The sequence below is a fragment of the Martes martes genome (assembly GCF_963455335.1).
Source record: "Martes martes genome assembly, chromosome: 3".
In the NCBI taxonomy this organism is placed as follows: domain Eukaryota; kingdom Metazoa; phylum Chordata; class Mammalia; order Carnivora; family Mustelidae; genus Martes; species Martes martes.
This window is the reverse complement of record NC_137890.1, coordinates 103,012,929-103,027,062: the sequence shown is the minus strand read 5'-3', so window position 1 is coordinate 103,027,062 and position 14,134 is coordinate 103,012,929. Positions and strand designations below refer to the sequence as shown.

Genomic DNA, 14,134 nt, shown 5'->3' with positions numbered 1-14,134 from the left:
CCCTAGGCCCTGCTCTGATCCCAACTAGCTGTGTGATCTGTGCAATTATGAATATAATCACTATAGACCTTTCTGAAAATGCAGCAAGCCTGTGAAAAATCAACGAAAACCTTTAAATAGCCAGGCACTTTCTGGCTGGCTAACATGACGTTCAACTCTGACACATTCTCTGTATCCCCATCACCTGGAGTTGGTTTTTTGAGTTCTAATTGAAGCGGTCTCAGATCTACTTTAGAATTTTTCCCTCAGAACGTCCTGGCTTTGGAGAGGAAAGACTCTTCGGCGGAGGGTCAGGCAGCTCCTTTCATCTCTTTTGAGTTTTAATTCTGTGAACAAGTATGGAATGGCCTATGACGTGAACTATACGGGAGGTTTAAGAAACACTACACATACAACTGGGGGCAACCCCAGCCGGCTTCCTAATTGGCAGAGATGGGCACACCCAACTTGTCTTTTAGAGCATTTCCGTTCGAGTTGACTGTCCCAATTAAAACTGTGACCCAGATATAGTCACCTCTCCTCCAGAGAGCTGATATAACCAGCTCTGTGGGAAAGATAGTTTCCAGTTTGAGTGTTAAGTACATTAAAGTGAACTAGACTCAGATATATATCAAGTCAACCTCAAAAGCCATGGAAAGGGTGCTACACTCCAGCAGGGAAGAGGAATTGGGACAAATACCTTGACGTTCCCAAGCTGCCAAGTTTTGCACTGTCCTGACCCAAACCATCACTCTTAACCAGGCTGATATTGTGCCCCTGAACACACCAGAGCCATGCCTGCTCCTGTGTCTTTGCTCTTGTTGTGGATCTAGAAAGATAAACGTGACACGGTCAGTGCTCCTAAGGAGCTTATTTCCTGGCAAAAAAGATGGGAGTATGCCCAAGTAATTTAGTAGCAAATATCCAGTGAGACTGGGAGGAATGCCTGACAGAGTGACTAAGAGAGTATGAAGAAAGGTCCCTTATGGCTGAAGGGCTGTGGAAGGTCATGGAGGAGATGGCATTTGATGGCAGCCTTGATGGAGGGTTTCAAGAGACTACGGTTGGCATAAGATGATGTGGAAACAGGAGCTGGCGTGGCTTGGCACGCAGGCCTAATAGGGTCCAGCAGAGTATCTGAAGGGACAGCAAAAAGAAAGGGGGCTGATGTTTCTTGAACACCTTCTAGGTACAAGTACATATGTTTCCATAAAATCTTTAGCATTGCTCTCAGTAGGCTTTATTATTCCCATTTTGTAGGTGGAAAAACAGAACTTCAAAGAAATTAAGTGACTTGCTTCAGGTCCCAACAGCAAGTGATTAGAGACCCCGGACTTTGAGCCAAGTCTGCCCAATGCCAAAGCCTGTCCACATTCTCTACAGTAAGCTGCTTCCCTGGAATCCAGTGCTTGAAAAAGGGAGATCATGGCCATATCCTAGAAAGCTAAAGAATTTGGGTTTTTCCTTCCTTTTTCCTTTTAAAGACTTCTAGGCCTGGCTCAAACCCTACCCTTCTCACTAGACCTTTTCTGAATGTTCCAGACTCTGATATTCCCAGTTACTATTGACAGGGTCCCATTGGCTCATAGGACTCCATCATGAATCCCCAGTAAAGATACAGGTTCTTCAGGGAGAAGACCTGGTCTTGCCCTTTTTCCTTACTCCGGAATGAGTAATTATGGAACTCTCTCTTTTTGGAGAGGATATAGAGACCAGCGGAGGCTGTCTTCTTTCCAGTGTGGTCTCCCTACACTGATGGTAGAAGGAGTGGGTGCCCCCCCAATCTCCCAAGGCCCATCAACAGACATTTGCCATCCCTGAAGTTTCTCTCTACAAGGAAGTCACAGGAAACATGCCCAGCTCTGCTGAGAACAACCAACTCAGTGGACCACCAGACCACAACTGGCCATGCTTAGTCACATGCTGCTCTGAAAATTGATTATGGAGTTTTTATTGAATTAGTCTAGAGAGCCGCACCTCCCTGCCTAGGTGTCCAAGGAGACACTCCCAGCCGGGACAGAGACCCCGCCACAGGCAGCTCCAGCTCCTCTGTGGAAGGGCCTGAAGATGGTGCCAATTCACAGACTGGGAATTTATTTGGGTATCTCCGAATTTAGTGCCTCAGTAGATACGTCGAAAGAAAGAGGCAGCTTTACCTTCCCACCGATCATTTCCAGACCATTTAACACTTCCTCTCTCATAATGGCTGATTTTCCAGGTCACAAATTTCATGGGCATACTTGCTACTTACAGGATAACTATTGATCATTTAATTGCAAGGTAAGTACCATAGAAAGGATCAGAAAAAAAATCACATGGTAAACAATTATCACCTGAGAACTTGGTTATTTTTGACTCTGCCTGGCTACCAGTAGTTTATTTTCAAAGTTAAATTCAGTCCTAGAAAAACCCTCATTTGTGTATGTAGGAATGATCAAAAAATGTCTTCCTTTTAACTCATAATTATATCTACAATACCTTAGGCATATTCCTATTTTACTCTCCTTGACCATTTTCCTTCCATGCTGCATTCCCTAAAGTAACAGTAGAAGGCCAGAACCGGGGCTATACAAACCTGGTAAAGAACCCCAGTCCCATCCTTTACCAGACATGATACCTTGGGCAAAATGCTTAAACTCTCTCAGCAGTTTTTCATTAGTCAGATGATGTGAAAACACCTACTGCACTGGGATACTGTTCACAATAAATAATGTATAATATGCCTGGTGCATAGTGGGAATACAGGGACCCACTTTTCAAATGTTCATGTTATGGCCCTTCACTTATATGAAAAGACCTACATTAGGATTTGGTTTTCCCAACAAAAAGAAATCCAAAATGATTTTTCACTTTTATGAGAACAAGCAAAAAGTACAATAGTGTGCAGTGTCGGTTTTAAAGTGAGCCATTATTGAGGCAGGGTCCACCCCGAGCCATGAGAGTGGCTCCCCCAAACTCTGTCCCTGGCAATTTCACTCAGCATCAAGCAGCCATAGCTTTGAGCTGTGTCTGTGAGCATCTGTGCTTTATCTCCATTTATTTTGTGCATCCATTAGCAAGATTTGTCCTAAGATATCAGAGAAGCCTAATAGGAATACTCGACTTTCAGATGGTGGGAGAAACCTGTAACTCTAAGTACCCATATGGTACTTACTCCGTGCCAGCCACAGTTTTAACAGCTCTGTAACGTGTAGTAACTCAATTTTCACAACTCCCATGAAGGCACAACGTTTATCAGCCCTATCTTATGGGTAGGAAACTGAGACACAGAGTCCCTTGCTTGAGGTCAAAACTATCAGAGTGGTAGAGCTAAGATCAAATCCCGGAAGAGTTCATGGTTTTAACCTCTGCATCAGACTGTCCCATAGATAATGAGCACAAGTTATTTACACTTAAAAAGCACTGCGTGATGAGGTCACCAGATAAGGGAGAGGATCAAATGTTAGCTTAGAGGTTACAGTAGCCAGCCTTTAAGATGGGTCTCCAGGACTCGTGCTTCCTGGTATTCATACCTATATGTAATCCCCTCCCTTCCCTTGAATGTGGGCTGGACCTAGTGGCTTACATCTGACAATCAGAATATGGCAAAAGTGCTGGGGTGTCACTACCAAGGCTAGGTGACGAGAAGACTATGGGTTCCATCTTGGTCAGCCTTTCCCCCTCACACCTATTCTGAGGGAAGCCAGCTGCCCTGTTGTGAGCTGGGCAGCTGCGGAGAAGTTCATGTGGCAAGGGACTAAAGTCTAATGAACAGCCAGCCAGAGCCTGAGGCTTGCCAACACCCTAACCAGTGAGTATGGAAGTGGATTCCTCCACAAGATGAGCCCAGCAAGCACTGCAGCGAGCACTGCCAACATCACCAACTTCAGCCCACAATTTCTAAATCCAATAAGCTAAGCAAATAAATAGCCCTTTCTAGCATATTCAGATCTACCACCAGAAAAATTACCAAAGGTAGATTTAGCAGCCAAAAGAAAAAAGCAAAGAAGATAGGTTTGTTTGTGTGTTGTTTATATTTTCTTAGTAAGGACCATTTGTGTCCCTGGCAGAGTGGGGTGGTGGGTAGAGCTCAGTCTGCATGAAAAGGAACAAGACTTGTCATCCCGATCTGGTCACAACCTCACTTCTTTCCCTAACTGCACTCAACGGCTGTGGAGTTTTGGGGAAGTCTATGAACCCTCTGGGTCTCCGTAATCCCATGTAAAAAGGGATGTAAAAAGGGATAATACCTAGCCTGCCTGAGCAAGCTAGGGGATGAGACCAGATCATGTTTCAAGGATTCTTCTCATTCTGAAATGTGTGATTCTCTGTGGCTTTTATTCAGACCGAATTTTGACAGCCCTATTACTGGGGTTCTCAAACTTTTTGGTCTCATGACCTCTTCACTCTTTTAAAAATTTTGAGGATCTGAAAGTGTTTTTATTTATAGTGCAAGATATATATAGATATAGATCTTTATCTTGATCTAAATATATATATGTACTGTTTTTGAAATTAAAACTGGAAAATTGTTTAAATTTATTAAATCATTTAAAATAATAAGCCTATTATATGTTAACATAAAAATATAATTTTATGGAAAGTAGCCACATTTTTTAACAAAAGGAAGAAAAGAGACATCGTTTTATGTTTTTTGCAAATCTCTTGGTAGATTTGCTTACTAGCTGGCTTACTAGAAGACAGCTAGTTTCTCATTCCTGCATTTGCGTTCATTCTTTTGCCATAGCACATGATGGGTAGCTTCTGGAAACTCCTCAGTACACTGATGAGAGAATGACGTGAAAAGGGCAAATAATATCATAGTGTTGCTATGAAAATAGTTTTGAATTTATAGAACCCCCAGAAAGGTTTCTGAAACCCCCACTGGATCACAATTTGCAAAACTGCTGTTCTATTCATTCTTGTCAGAAATGCTAAGATTTCTTCTCAACATTTTGCCTATCTATCACCCCAAATCATCATCATCATCACCATCATCATCACCAAACACGCATACATATACACACAATTTCCACACTTGATTTTCCTAAAACCTCTCTTTGGGAAACATTACATCAAAATATTAACCCAAAGCAGACCCTTTGCAGACCTACTGATCCTCATGGTAGACTGTCAGCTCCTCCTCCAAATGGTGGCTTCCTGCTTATCTGCTGACCCCAGTGAAAGTAACAAATGGCTTCTTGAGGGTGTGCATCTAGTCTTACCAACTGGGTGAATAGCTGAGGAATTCAAAAGTTGCTTGCCTTTGAAGTGTTGGCTTCAAAAACAAGCGCCTGGGGGAAATCAGCAATGAGCAGCTCTGCTTCAAAAGCTCCAACCACCCATCCAACAAAACGACAGGGACCCTCTAAAGCCCCTGCAGTCAGCCAACCAGGAAGGCACCCAAAGTGGGAGTGGGGGCAACATCAGATCTGTTGGGGGCTTTCAGAGAAGACATTTAATAACGAGCTAAGTGGAAAAGGAAATCCCTAGATCTGGCCACACTAAGTGGTAGCATGTGGAGAGGGAAAGCACCCAGACATGGACTTTTAGTTCTGGTTCTACCCTCAGCTCAGTGTTATCAAAAGCAAATGATTCTCTGAAAATGACAAAGAGGCAAGAAGAGCGCTAAATTCCTTCTAGTTTTTCATGTCGAGTTTCTCATCAATGATGCGCATAGGTTTGTGGATCTATATCTGAACCAAAGATAGGACATATTCCCTGCCCTCTTTACACCTGAAATACATAACCCTTTCATTTACTCAACAATTAGTAAGACCACAGTTTGTTGCTGGCACTGTTTAACACTGAAAGAGCAACGAACAAAACACTGAAAAATTCTTGCTTTTATATTCTAGAGGAAGAGCTATGCAAATAAAATACACCATATGTCAGTGGTGACAAGCATCACCACTTACAGCAGGGAGAGAGAATATGGACTATAGAGTTGAGAGCTGTTTGCAATTCTAAATAGCTGGTCAGTGTAAGCAAACTGAGTTTGCTTGGGAAGGCTGGGAATTTGAAATATTATATACCCCTGCGTGAATCTGGCCATCATGAAGTCAAATTCATTCATTCCATGAATCAGTTAGTCAGTCAGTCAGTGAATGTGTCCTGGAACATTGAATATCTTGCAACCTTGGGAGCTTGGGGAGGTGGTTCCCTCGTGTGGAAATCAGCTTTTAATTAAGAGGCAATATTGAGTAATGACACTACAAGTGACTGGAAACCAGACTGTCTGAGTTTGCATCCTGTGTTCTAGCAACGAGATACTGGGCAACTGGGTGAACGTTGCTGCTCTCCTATTTTTTTCATCTTCGAAGTAGGAATAATGAAAGTACTTACTTGAGTGGCTGTTGTAAGATGTTAGCTTTATTCACACTGGACATAAAACCACTCTCAAATGCTAGCCATCAAAGCAGAAATCAGAAGGGAAGACGAGGAGGGAACTGTCTGTGGGCACATGAGAGACTCTCTCTTGGGACTACCTAGAAATAAATGGGGTCCAATGAGATTTGAGACATATTTGGATGGCAGAGTCTTGGGAAGATCAGGTTACACTACTCCTTTTCAGGAGATTCTGCGGGGCTCCCAAAGCAGAGAGGAAAACACCTCTCACTAATGACTTTAGCTGACCAAGAGAGCTGGCCATAAAGGGGATCATTCCAAACAGGATAGGCTGATTTTATACAGAAAGAAGTGATTTTCCTTGACATAAAGGACTGCTGTGCCTCTGAGCATTTCTGGAGTGAAGGCTTTGCTATCCTCACTGTCCAAGTGCTGGCCAACCCCACTCCTGCTCCCAGAATGTTGCCACCAACCGACTGAAGCCTGTCCTCCCTTGTTTGCATAAGAATCCTGCTCCATCTGTTAGAAGGCGCAATATCTGTTCATGCTAATCTGATTGCTCCTATAACTTGTATTAAAAAACATGGAGGTTAGCACAAGCTTTGCTCTGACCTTTGATTTTCCAATATCGCATCTGGGGTAAGCACTTCCTTTTAATCTCTACGGACAATAGGCAAAATTTCACCAAGGGGACTGCTGACAGAGGCAGGGATCATAGAGCATGTGTCCATGACCCCAGGTTAGATGATTATAATAACGCTTTTTAGGCTCTTCTAATAAAGAATATGCTGAACAGGCTCCAACGTGCGTGTGCAAAAGTCTAATTGCTGTTAACTTGTCACTCCCATCACCGAGAAGCAACAATGTACTGACGGCTTGTCAAATCCAGAATTGATTTTGAAATTGCTTTAATGAGGCGGTGAATAAGTTTGCAGGAGCCCGGCCATCTGAGAGGCCTCCACGGCATCAGGCCGGATCACCTGCAGTTGCTTTGTTGACTGTTCATAAATAAGGAGGGGCACACAGAGGCTTGCTATTTGGCTGCTGTGGATTTGCAAGCTCTGGGCTGGGATTTCAGTCCCTGTTCCCATGTCTGAAGTTCCTTGCACTTTAGATTTGTTTTGAAGTGTGTGTGTGTGTGTGTGTGTGTGTGTGTCCTTTCAGCTGTGTTCCCCCTCCCCCACCCTCCCCTCCCCCACCCCCCCACCCCCGCCCCCGAAAAATACCTCTGACGGAAAGGGCTGGGCTGGTTTTTCTCCAAAGTACGGGAAGGTTTACAAGTTCCTTCTTGTTCTCACCCAGTATGTGTAGAGCCGCTCTGAGAGTAATGAGCCTCCCGCTTTGGCTCAAGATGGATCGTCGACAGATGGGGAGGCCCAGATGCAGAATAAACCTTTTCGACCTGCATCACTGTCTGCAGAGAAGGAGTCAACCAACAATCACTCTGCTTCCAAAATGACTGCACCCGCTTTTTGTTTCCCCTGAAGGATGAGAAAAGTTTTTGGTAAGGTTTTGTCAACTGGCAAAGGCTAGACCCCACAGCTGTTCTCAGGGTCCAGTGGGCTGACACGGGGGAAGGGGCAGAAATGGCCCAGTTTGGTCTGCTATCACCCTCTAAGAGCAACTCTTGCCAGGTCTTTCCACACCGCCACGCGGGTATGGGGAAAGGAGCAAGGAAACCTTCCAAATCATACCAAATCTAAAGCAATGGGTCGCCTAATTCCTGCCCAAGATGTGGTTTTGGATTCGTGATAAGGAAACGGGTGCTTTCCCGGCTGAGAGAATGGAATAAGCTTTCCTGCTTCCTTGTCTTCAACTTGTAAACACCACCAGCCCCTTGACAATGAAGACAAATGTATGCCCCAGGTTGCAGTAAAAATGAAAAAACTGCCAGTAACACTTCACAATTGTCGCTTTTATTACCTGCCTCCCCCACCCAGAACATTATTTCATTCAGAGCCAAGGTAGAGAGCCAAATTGCCTTGTTTCCAAAGAATATGAGCGTATTTTAGGAAAGCATCTGTGGGTGTTATATTCCATGGGGCATCATCTCATTTATATTGCCCCCACGTTTATGAGTACATGACCAGCATCCTTATCAGGTTCATATGCCTTCAAGAAATTGGATGCTACGGGGTTCATATATCAATGTTACGATGATGTATATTTCATGAAATCTGTAAATAAGGTCAACAGGATAGGGATATTCTGGATGACAGAATCTTTAATAGTTTTTGAGGAATGGCCTGTTTCCCTGTAAAAAGTCAATTTACCTTTTTTTTTTTTTTTTTCTCTTGTTCATTTAAAAAGTCTGATCTGGCTACTTTGGCAGAGACAAACCCCACCCGCCCATGCTCCAAGAATGTGAACAGAAAGAGGTAGTCACTTTTATATAAACGAATGGGTTGAAATGCAAGTTGTTAGCATCAAAAGGGTAGATAATTGGCGCCTCTGGGGTTTCTGATAGTTTGTCTTTTCTTATCGCCTGAAACATTGTCTCTAGATGAAGGAACAGGTGACTTGGTCTTCAAAGAACGCAGTGACAAAAGAAAAAGAAAATACTCAGGGTCTTGAGTGCCAGGATTTAAAGTTCAAAAATGTTGTTTTTATAATCTCAGTGAAATTGGAAAGTAATCTCAGCTTCTGCCAAGACCTCCATCTGTCCCAGGCATCAGCTGCAGATTGGGGTCTGTTATTGTAAGAAGTGTTTGACGTGGGCTCAAGAGCTAGAGAAAATGAAGTTGTTATGTCCCGCTCTCCATACCCTCTGCCTTGACTCCAGGCTGCCCAGGATGGAACACAGGCACCTAAAACAACTCATTCACCTCTCCACCCGACTGAAGACCAAAAGCGAAGCTGCCTCCCTGGGAGGGAGAGATGCTGGAGACACAGGGGGACAGAATTGGAACCACAGCTCTAAGTGATATTGAAAATGGCAAGGGCAACTGGGAAGGCTGAAGGATGGTCACCAAATCTGTTGCCAGGGCTTGGGTATCCTTTTCTGGGCCCTCCTCCCTGGACCTGTGACCCAGGAGTAGAGGTGGTTCTGTAAAAAAAAAAAAAAAGGTGAATAAATGGAAATATTAGGGCTGCAAAGGCCTCAACAAAGGGCCAGTTCTATAGATGCAGTAAATACTGGGGCACCTGGGTGGCTCCATCAGTTAAGTGTCTGCCTTCAGCTCTGGTCATGATCTCGGGGTCCTGGGATCAAGGCTAGCACAGGGCTCCTGGCTCAGCGGGGAGTCTGCCTCTCCCTCTCCCTATGCCCCTCCCCCTGCCCATGCTCTCCCCACCCTCTCTCAAATAAATAAATAAATAAATAAATAAATAAATAAATAAATAAAATTTAAAAATAAAGAAGCAGTAAATATTGAACTCATACTATAGATATAGATGCTGATCTTCCCAATTTGCATATACATATATAGATGTATATATGTATACATATATACACACACATACATAAAGAGAGAGAGAACAGTAAAGACAGAGGTTTTAAAAATGTAATAGCAACTTTCAAGCAACTAAGGAAAGGAAAATATCCTCCAGTATTAAATACATTATTTTCTTATTGTCCTTATTATTAACAAGATGGTGTAGACAATCTCTTCCAGATCAATGAGCATCCCCTCAGGCCGAAACACAAGAGCAAAAGTGAATCTTGAGTGACAGAGCCTGGAATTTCACTTGCCCCTGCCACCTGCTCTTGGAGGTCAATGGTACTATTGTGTGTAATTACCAACTTCATTGCTGCCTCTTTGCTTGCCCTCTCCCCCTGTCTAATTGATGGCCAAGAAACCAACGCTGTTTCAGTGCTCTAAAAACATCTTGGCTATAAACTACTTCTCCATCCAACAGATGCTGCTCACTTGGGAACCTACCAGAGCTGGGAACTCAAGGATGGCTTGTGTTTGCTCAGACTTGAGAAAAAAAAATGATAGAGCAAAAAGCACGATTATGGATCTACTCCAGGCAGAAAGAAAATTAACCACAATCTTAGAATTTGGTCTCAGCTGCAACTTCTACTCCATACATTCATTAATGTACTTACTGGCCCTCTTCCAAGTAAAGGATACCTGACCTTCAGTTTCTTACCTTTCTTTTAGTTCTTACTTGTGTCCCTTGTGTCCCACATGGAAACTGGAATCATTGCTTCGGCAAATGCTGAAACTGTATAAGGAGTCCACATGGCAACGGATTGTTCACATCTGTCAACGGCTGCAAAGAGAGCACCAGAACTACCATAAGATCTTCCTTACCAATGAAACACAAACCACTAGCCAAACTCTGTGCCCAGAAATGTGCTCTGAAACTGACCTCTCCAAAACCGGAACCAACATTGCACCCAGGAGAATTTGGGGAACTTGGTCTCTTTTCTTGCTCATCTCTGGGCCACTAGAGTAGACTCCTAGAAGCACATCTCTTCTTTCTCCCTAAGCACCAAACCCCAACTACCCTGGGAGACACAGATCCTCTGTGGAGTGGCTGGTTTCCATTCAAGACCCTTCTCTATTTCAGCCCATTACCACAGCCCAGCTAGGACAGGACAAGAGTTTTGAAAACAAAAGGGAAGGGTGCCCTTGGAGCTTCTTGTCATTGAATCCTCTGTAAACATGGTTACTCTAACCCCACAGGTCCCTTATAAACCTAATGCTCTGGAAACAAAACTAGACAGCAGATGCTATATGCTAAGATACAGGGCAAAATCAGTGTTTCAAAGGGGTGGACGCTTATATCTTTTTCATGGCTAAAGCTACTTGTTTCTTTTTTCTTTTCTTTCTTTTTAATTTGATGGGGGTGGGAAGAGTGGGAGGGAGACTCCCTGTTAAGCAGAGAGCCCGACATGGGGCTCGATTCCAGGACCCTGAGATCATGACCTGAACCAAAGGCAGATGCTTAACCGACTGAGCCACCCAGGTGCCCCTAAAGCTACTTGTTTCTATCCTAGGTTAGAGATCAGTAAACTATAGCCACAGGCTAAATCTGGCCTGTTGCCTGTTTTCGCAAATGAAGTTTTATTGAAATATAGCCACGCTCATTCATTTTCATATTGTCTACAGCTGAGTTGGCACTACAACAGCCGAGGTGAGTAGTCATGACAGAGACTCTATGACTCACAAAGCCTAAAATATTTGCTATCTGGCCCTTTAGAGAAAATGTTTGCCAACCCTTTCTCTATTGGCTGTCCCCACATTGCCCAATTATTATTGGTGGTAGCCTTCATCAATTCATCTGCTATTGACTGTTTTGGTTTATGATGGATAGGCTCACAGACCCTAAACAAACAAACAAAGGCAACTCACATGCACCAGATCCTGGTTATCAGTAGTTGAGTCCATAAAAATAGAGGGAAATGCACAGGAGCAAACTATTTCAATAATTTTGTAAAAGAGTGGCAGAGGCAAGAGTTGCATATTTAACCGAACCCCACACGGTGGTTATTGAGCAAATGCTTCAAGATTAGGGAGCAAATAAAGATAAAAGAACTCTGCCCTGTAGAATATCAATGAAAAAGAAATGTACTGAAGATTATGTCACATTAGACTCTGCTATCCAAAGTCCACAGATATGGAAATGAAGGAAATCTCTTTAGGGATTTGCTCAGGGAAAACTGAATTTGTTTCACTTGATCAAATACCAAGTATTAAGTGATTCTTTACAAAGAAGTCTTTTTTATAAGAAGTATCTTTTAAAGAGAAAACAAAGAAATGAGTGTTTGTTTTTCTGTGGAAGACATAATGCCAAATCTAGCATACCTCCCCACTCGGTCCCACACCTAGTGTCCATTTTAGAAGTCACTGCCCACACTTTGTCACTGAGCTGATGTGAAGTGAGACAAGGGTTCTGCAGAGACCTGACTAGTATGTTTTCCAAGAGGCACATAACTAGACCTTTCAGCAAACTTACTTGACCAAGTTTCCCTCAAAGCCTGATCCTTTGGACAGAACGTGACCCAAGTCCCTTTCACTTGACCAAAGAGTTGAAAATTGACATGGATTTGAGATGGAGCTGCAAAAGCTCACTCCTAGGCCAGCTTAGATTTTCCCAACTGTTGAATCACATACCAAAGGAATTAAGGGTCCAATATTGTGATGCTCACCTTCTTGTCCACATTACGGTCCCAAATGCTGCTATAGCTATCCTAGCCACTTGGAAGGTGGGCAAATAGCCTTCAACCTCCCTGTACTAACTTCAGGCTATGATGGAATAGGCACATGTGGACAGGCAGCATCCACACCCACACCTCTCTCACACATGTACTCACAGAAAGAGCCTATTTCTTGCAAGCAAAGTGCAAGCCATATCCAGAACGTAAGGTGGAAGAACTCTTTTGGAAATAAGAAAGATGAGTGTTGCAAGATGAGTGTGGCATCCCTTCTTTGTTTGACATTCATCTCCCCGTAAGATACGGTGCTCCTCCTCTGTACATTTTCCACACTATTTTATAATTAAACTGTGTCTTATTCATCTATGAATTCTTAGCGTCTGACATAGTATGTGGCATGTAGGTGCTCAATAAATATTTTTTCATATGTCCATTCATTAAGTCAATAAATGTTTACTGAAAAATTACTCTGTGACAAATGCCTTGCTAAGTACAGTAAACTAAAGAAATTAATAAGACACAATCTGTGTCCTCCATGTATCCTAAATCTAGAGGAGAAAGAGCAAATAAAAAGATAATGACCATATAGGGTTGAGGTATTTCAGTCAAGACTTAGAGATTTGGGCTCCTAACCCTGCCCTGGAGTGGGTGGATGTGGGAGTAGCTAGGTTAGGGCTGAGAACACTTCTCTCTGGAAATGCCAATAAATGTTGTCACACTGAGACTTGTGACCTTTGTAGAGTACAGTAAAGACTCTGCAATCTGTGATAATTTTCAGCAATCATAGTTCACTACGATGTGATACTGTGCCTCACAAACAGAGACACCTAACAAAAGGCTGTTTGGGGTTTCCTGTTGATGTGCAAACACATAGCCTAGATTGCTTGGATCTTGCCTTGGTTTAGGCACATGGCAGTTAAAAACAACAATTAAGGAAAAAAGTCAGCTAGTCAGTGAGTTAGAATCAGAGGATCATAGAACATTAGAGTCTATCAAAGGGCACGTAAAACATTACCAGAGTCCGTCTGATGCCAGATGACTTGTGTGACCAGTTTCATTCTTCTGTTCAATTGATAGAGTGACTGACATGTCATTTGGGCTTTGCCGGGAGGGAGAGTTCCACGGGAAGACTTGGCATGGGGTAGTCATTTGATGAATGTGTTCTGAATGAAGGAAGGCAAACACCTCAGGCTCTGTGGAGGAAAAGTAGGCCTCAAAATCCAGAAGCTCAAATAACACAGCCACATTGACCTTCTCACCAATCATCAATCAACATCCATCAGTGTTGCTGGGAGCAGTAGAGAATGCAGGAGAAATCATACCTGCTCTCCGATCTTAAAAATCAGGGATACAAACAAGGGTAAATGCAGACAATCCATGGAAGAGGGAAGTCAAAAGTATATGAAACGATGCTCAAACTCATCCATTATCAGGGAAAACACCAATTAAAATATTGAGATATAATTTCATACCAAATAGACTGAAAAAATATTTTAAACTGGACGATGATACTGAGTGTCGGCCTAGATGTGGCATCGAGTTCATTGATGCATGGTGGGTAGGAATGAAGACTAGTGCATGAAGATTATGAGTAATTTGGCACTTCCTAGTCAATTTAAGCCTATGTATATCCTAAGCGTCATTAATTCCACTTCTGGGTATACATATATCACAAAGACATCCTCACACAAATTCCTAAGGGACTATGGATTAAGATGCTCA

General features: G+C 43.0%; 2 long non-coding RNA genes across 3 annotated transcripts in view; both read right to left on the bottom strand.

Annotated features, from left to right (window-relative positions):
• Nucleotides 1–8,564, bottom strand: part of LOC308339764 — a 49,189-nt gene extending 40,625 nt beyond the window's left edge. The window contains exons 1-2 of the long non-coding RNA XR_013966561.1: nt 7,533–8,564; nt 6,304–6,446 (exon numbers count right to left, since the gene is read on the bottom strand). This is a non-coding gene — a long non-coding RNA (uncharacterized lncRNA). The remainder of the gene's footprint in view (nt 1–6,303; nt 6,447–7,532) is intronic.
• A 33-nt stretch (nt 8,565–8,597) lies between these two features.
• LOC308339763 overlaps nt 8,598–14,134 on the bottom strand; it is a 101,061-nt gene continuing 95,524 nt past the window's right edge. For both annotated transcript variants that reach the window (XR_013966559.1, XR_013966560.1), the window contains 3 exons: nt 13,428–13,605; nt 10,402–10,524; nt 8,598–9,352 (listed from right to left, as the gene is read on the bottom strand). This is a non-coding gene — a long non-coding RNA (uncharacterized lncRNA). The remainder of the gene's footprint in view (nt 9,353–10,401; nt 10,525–13,427; nt 13,606–14,134) is intronic.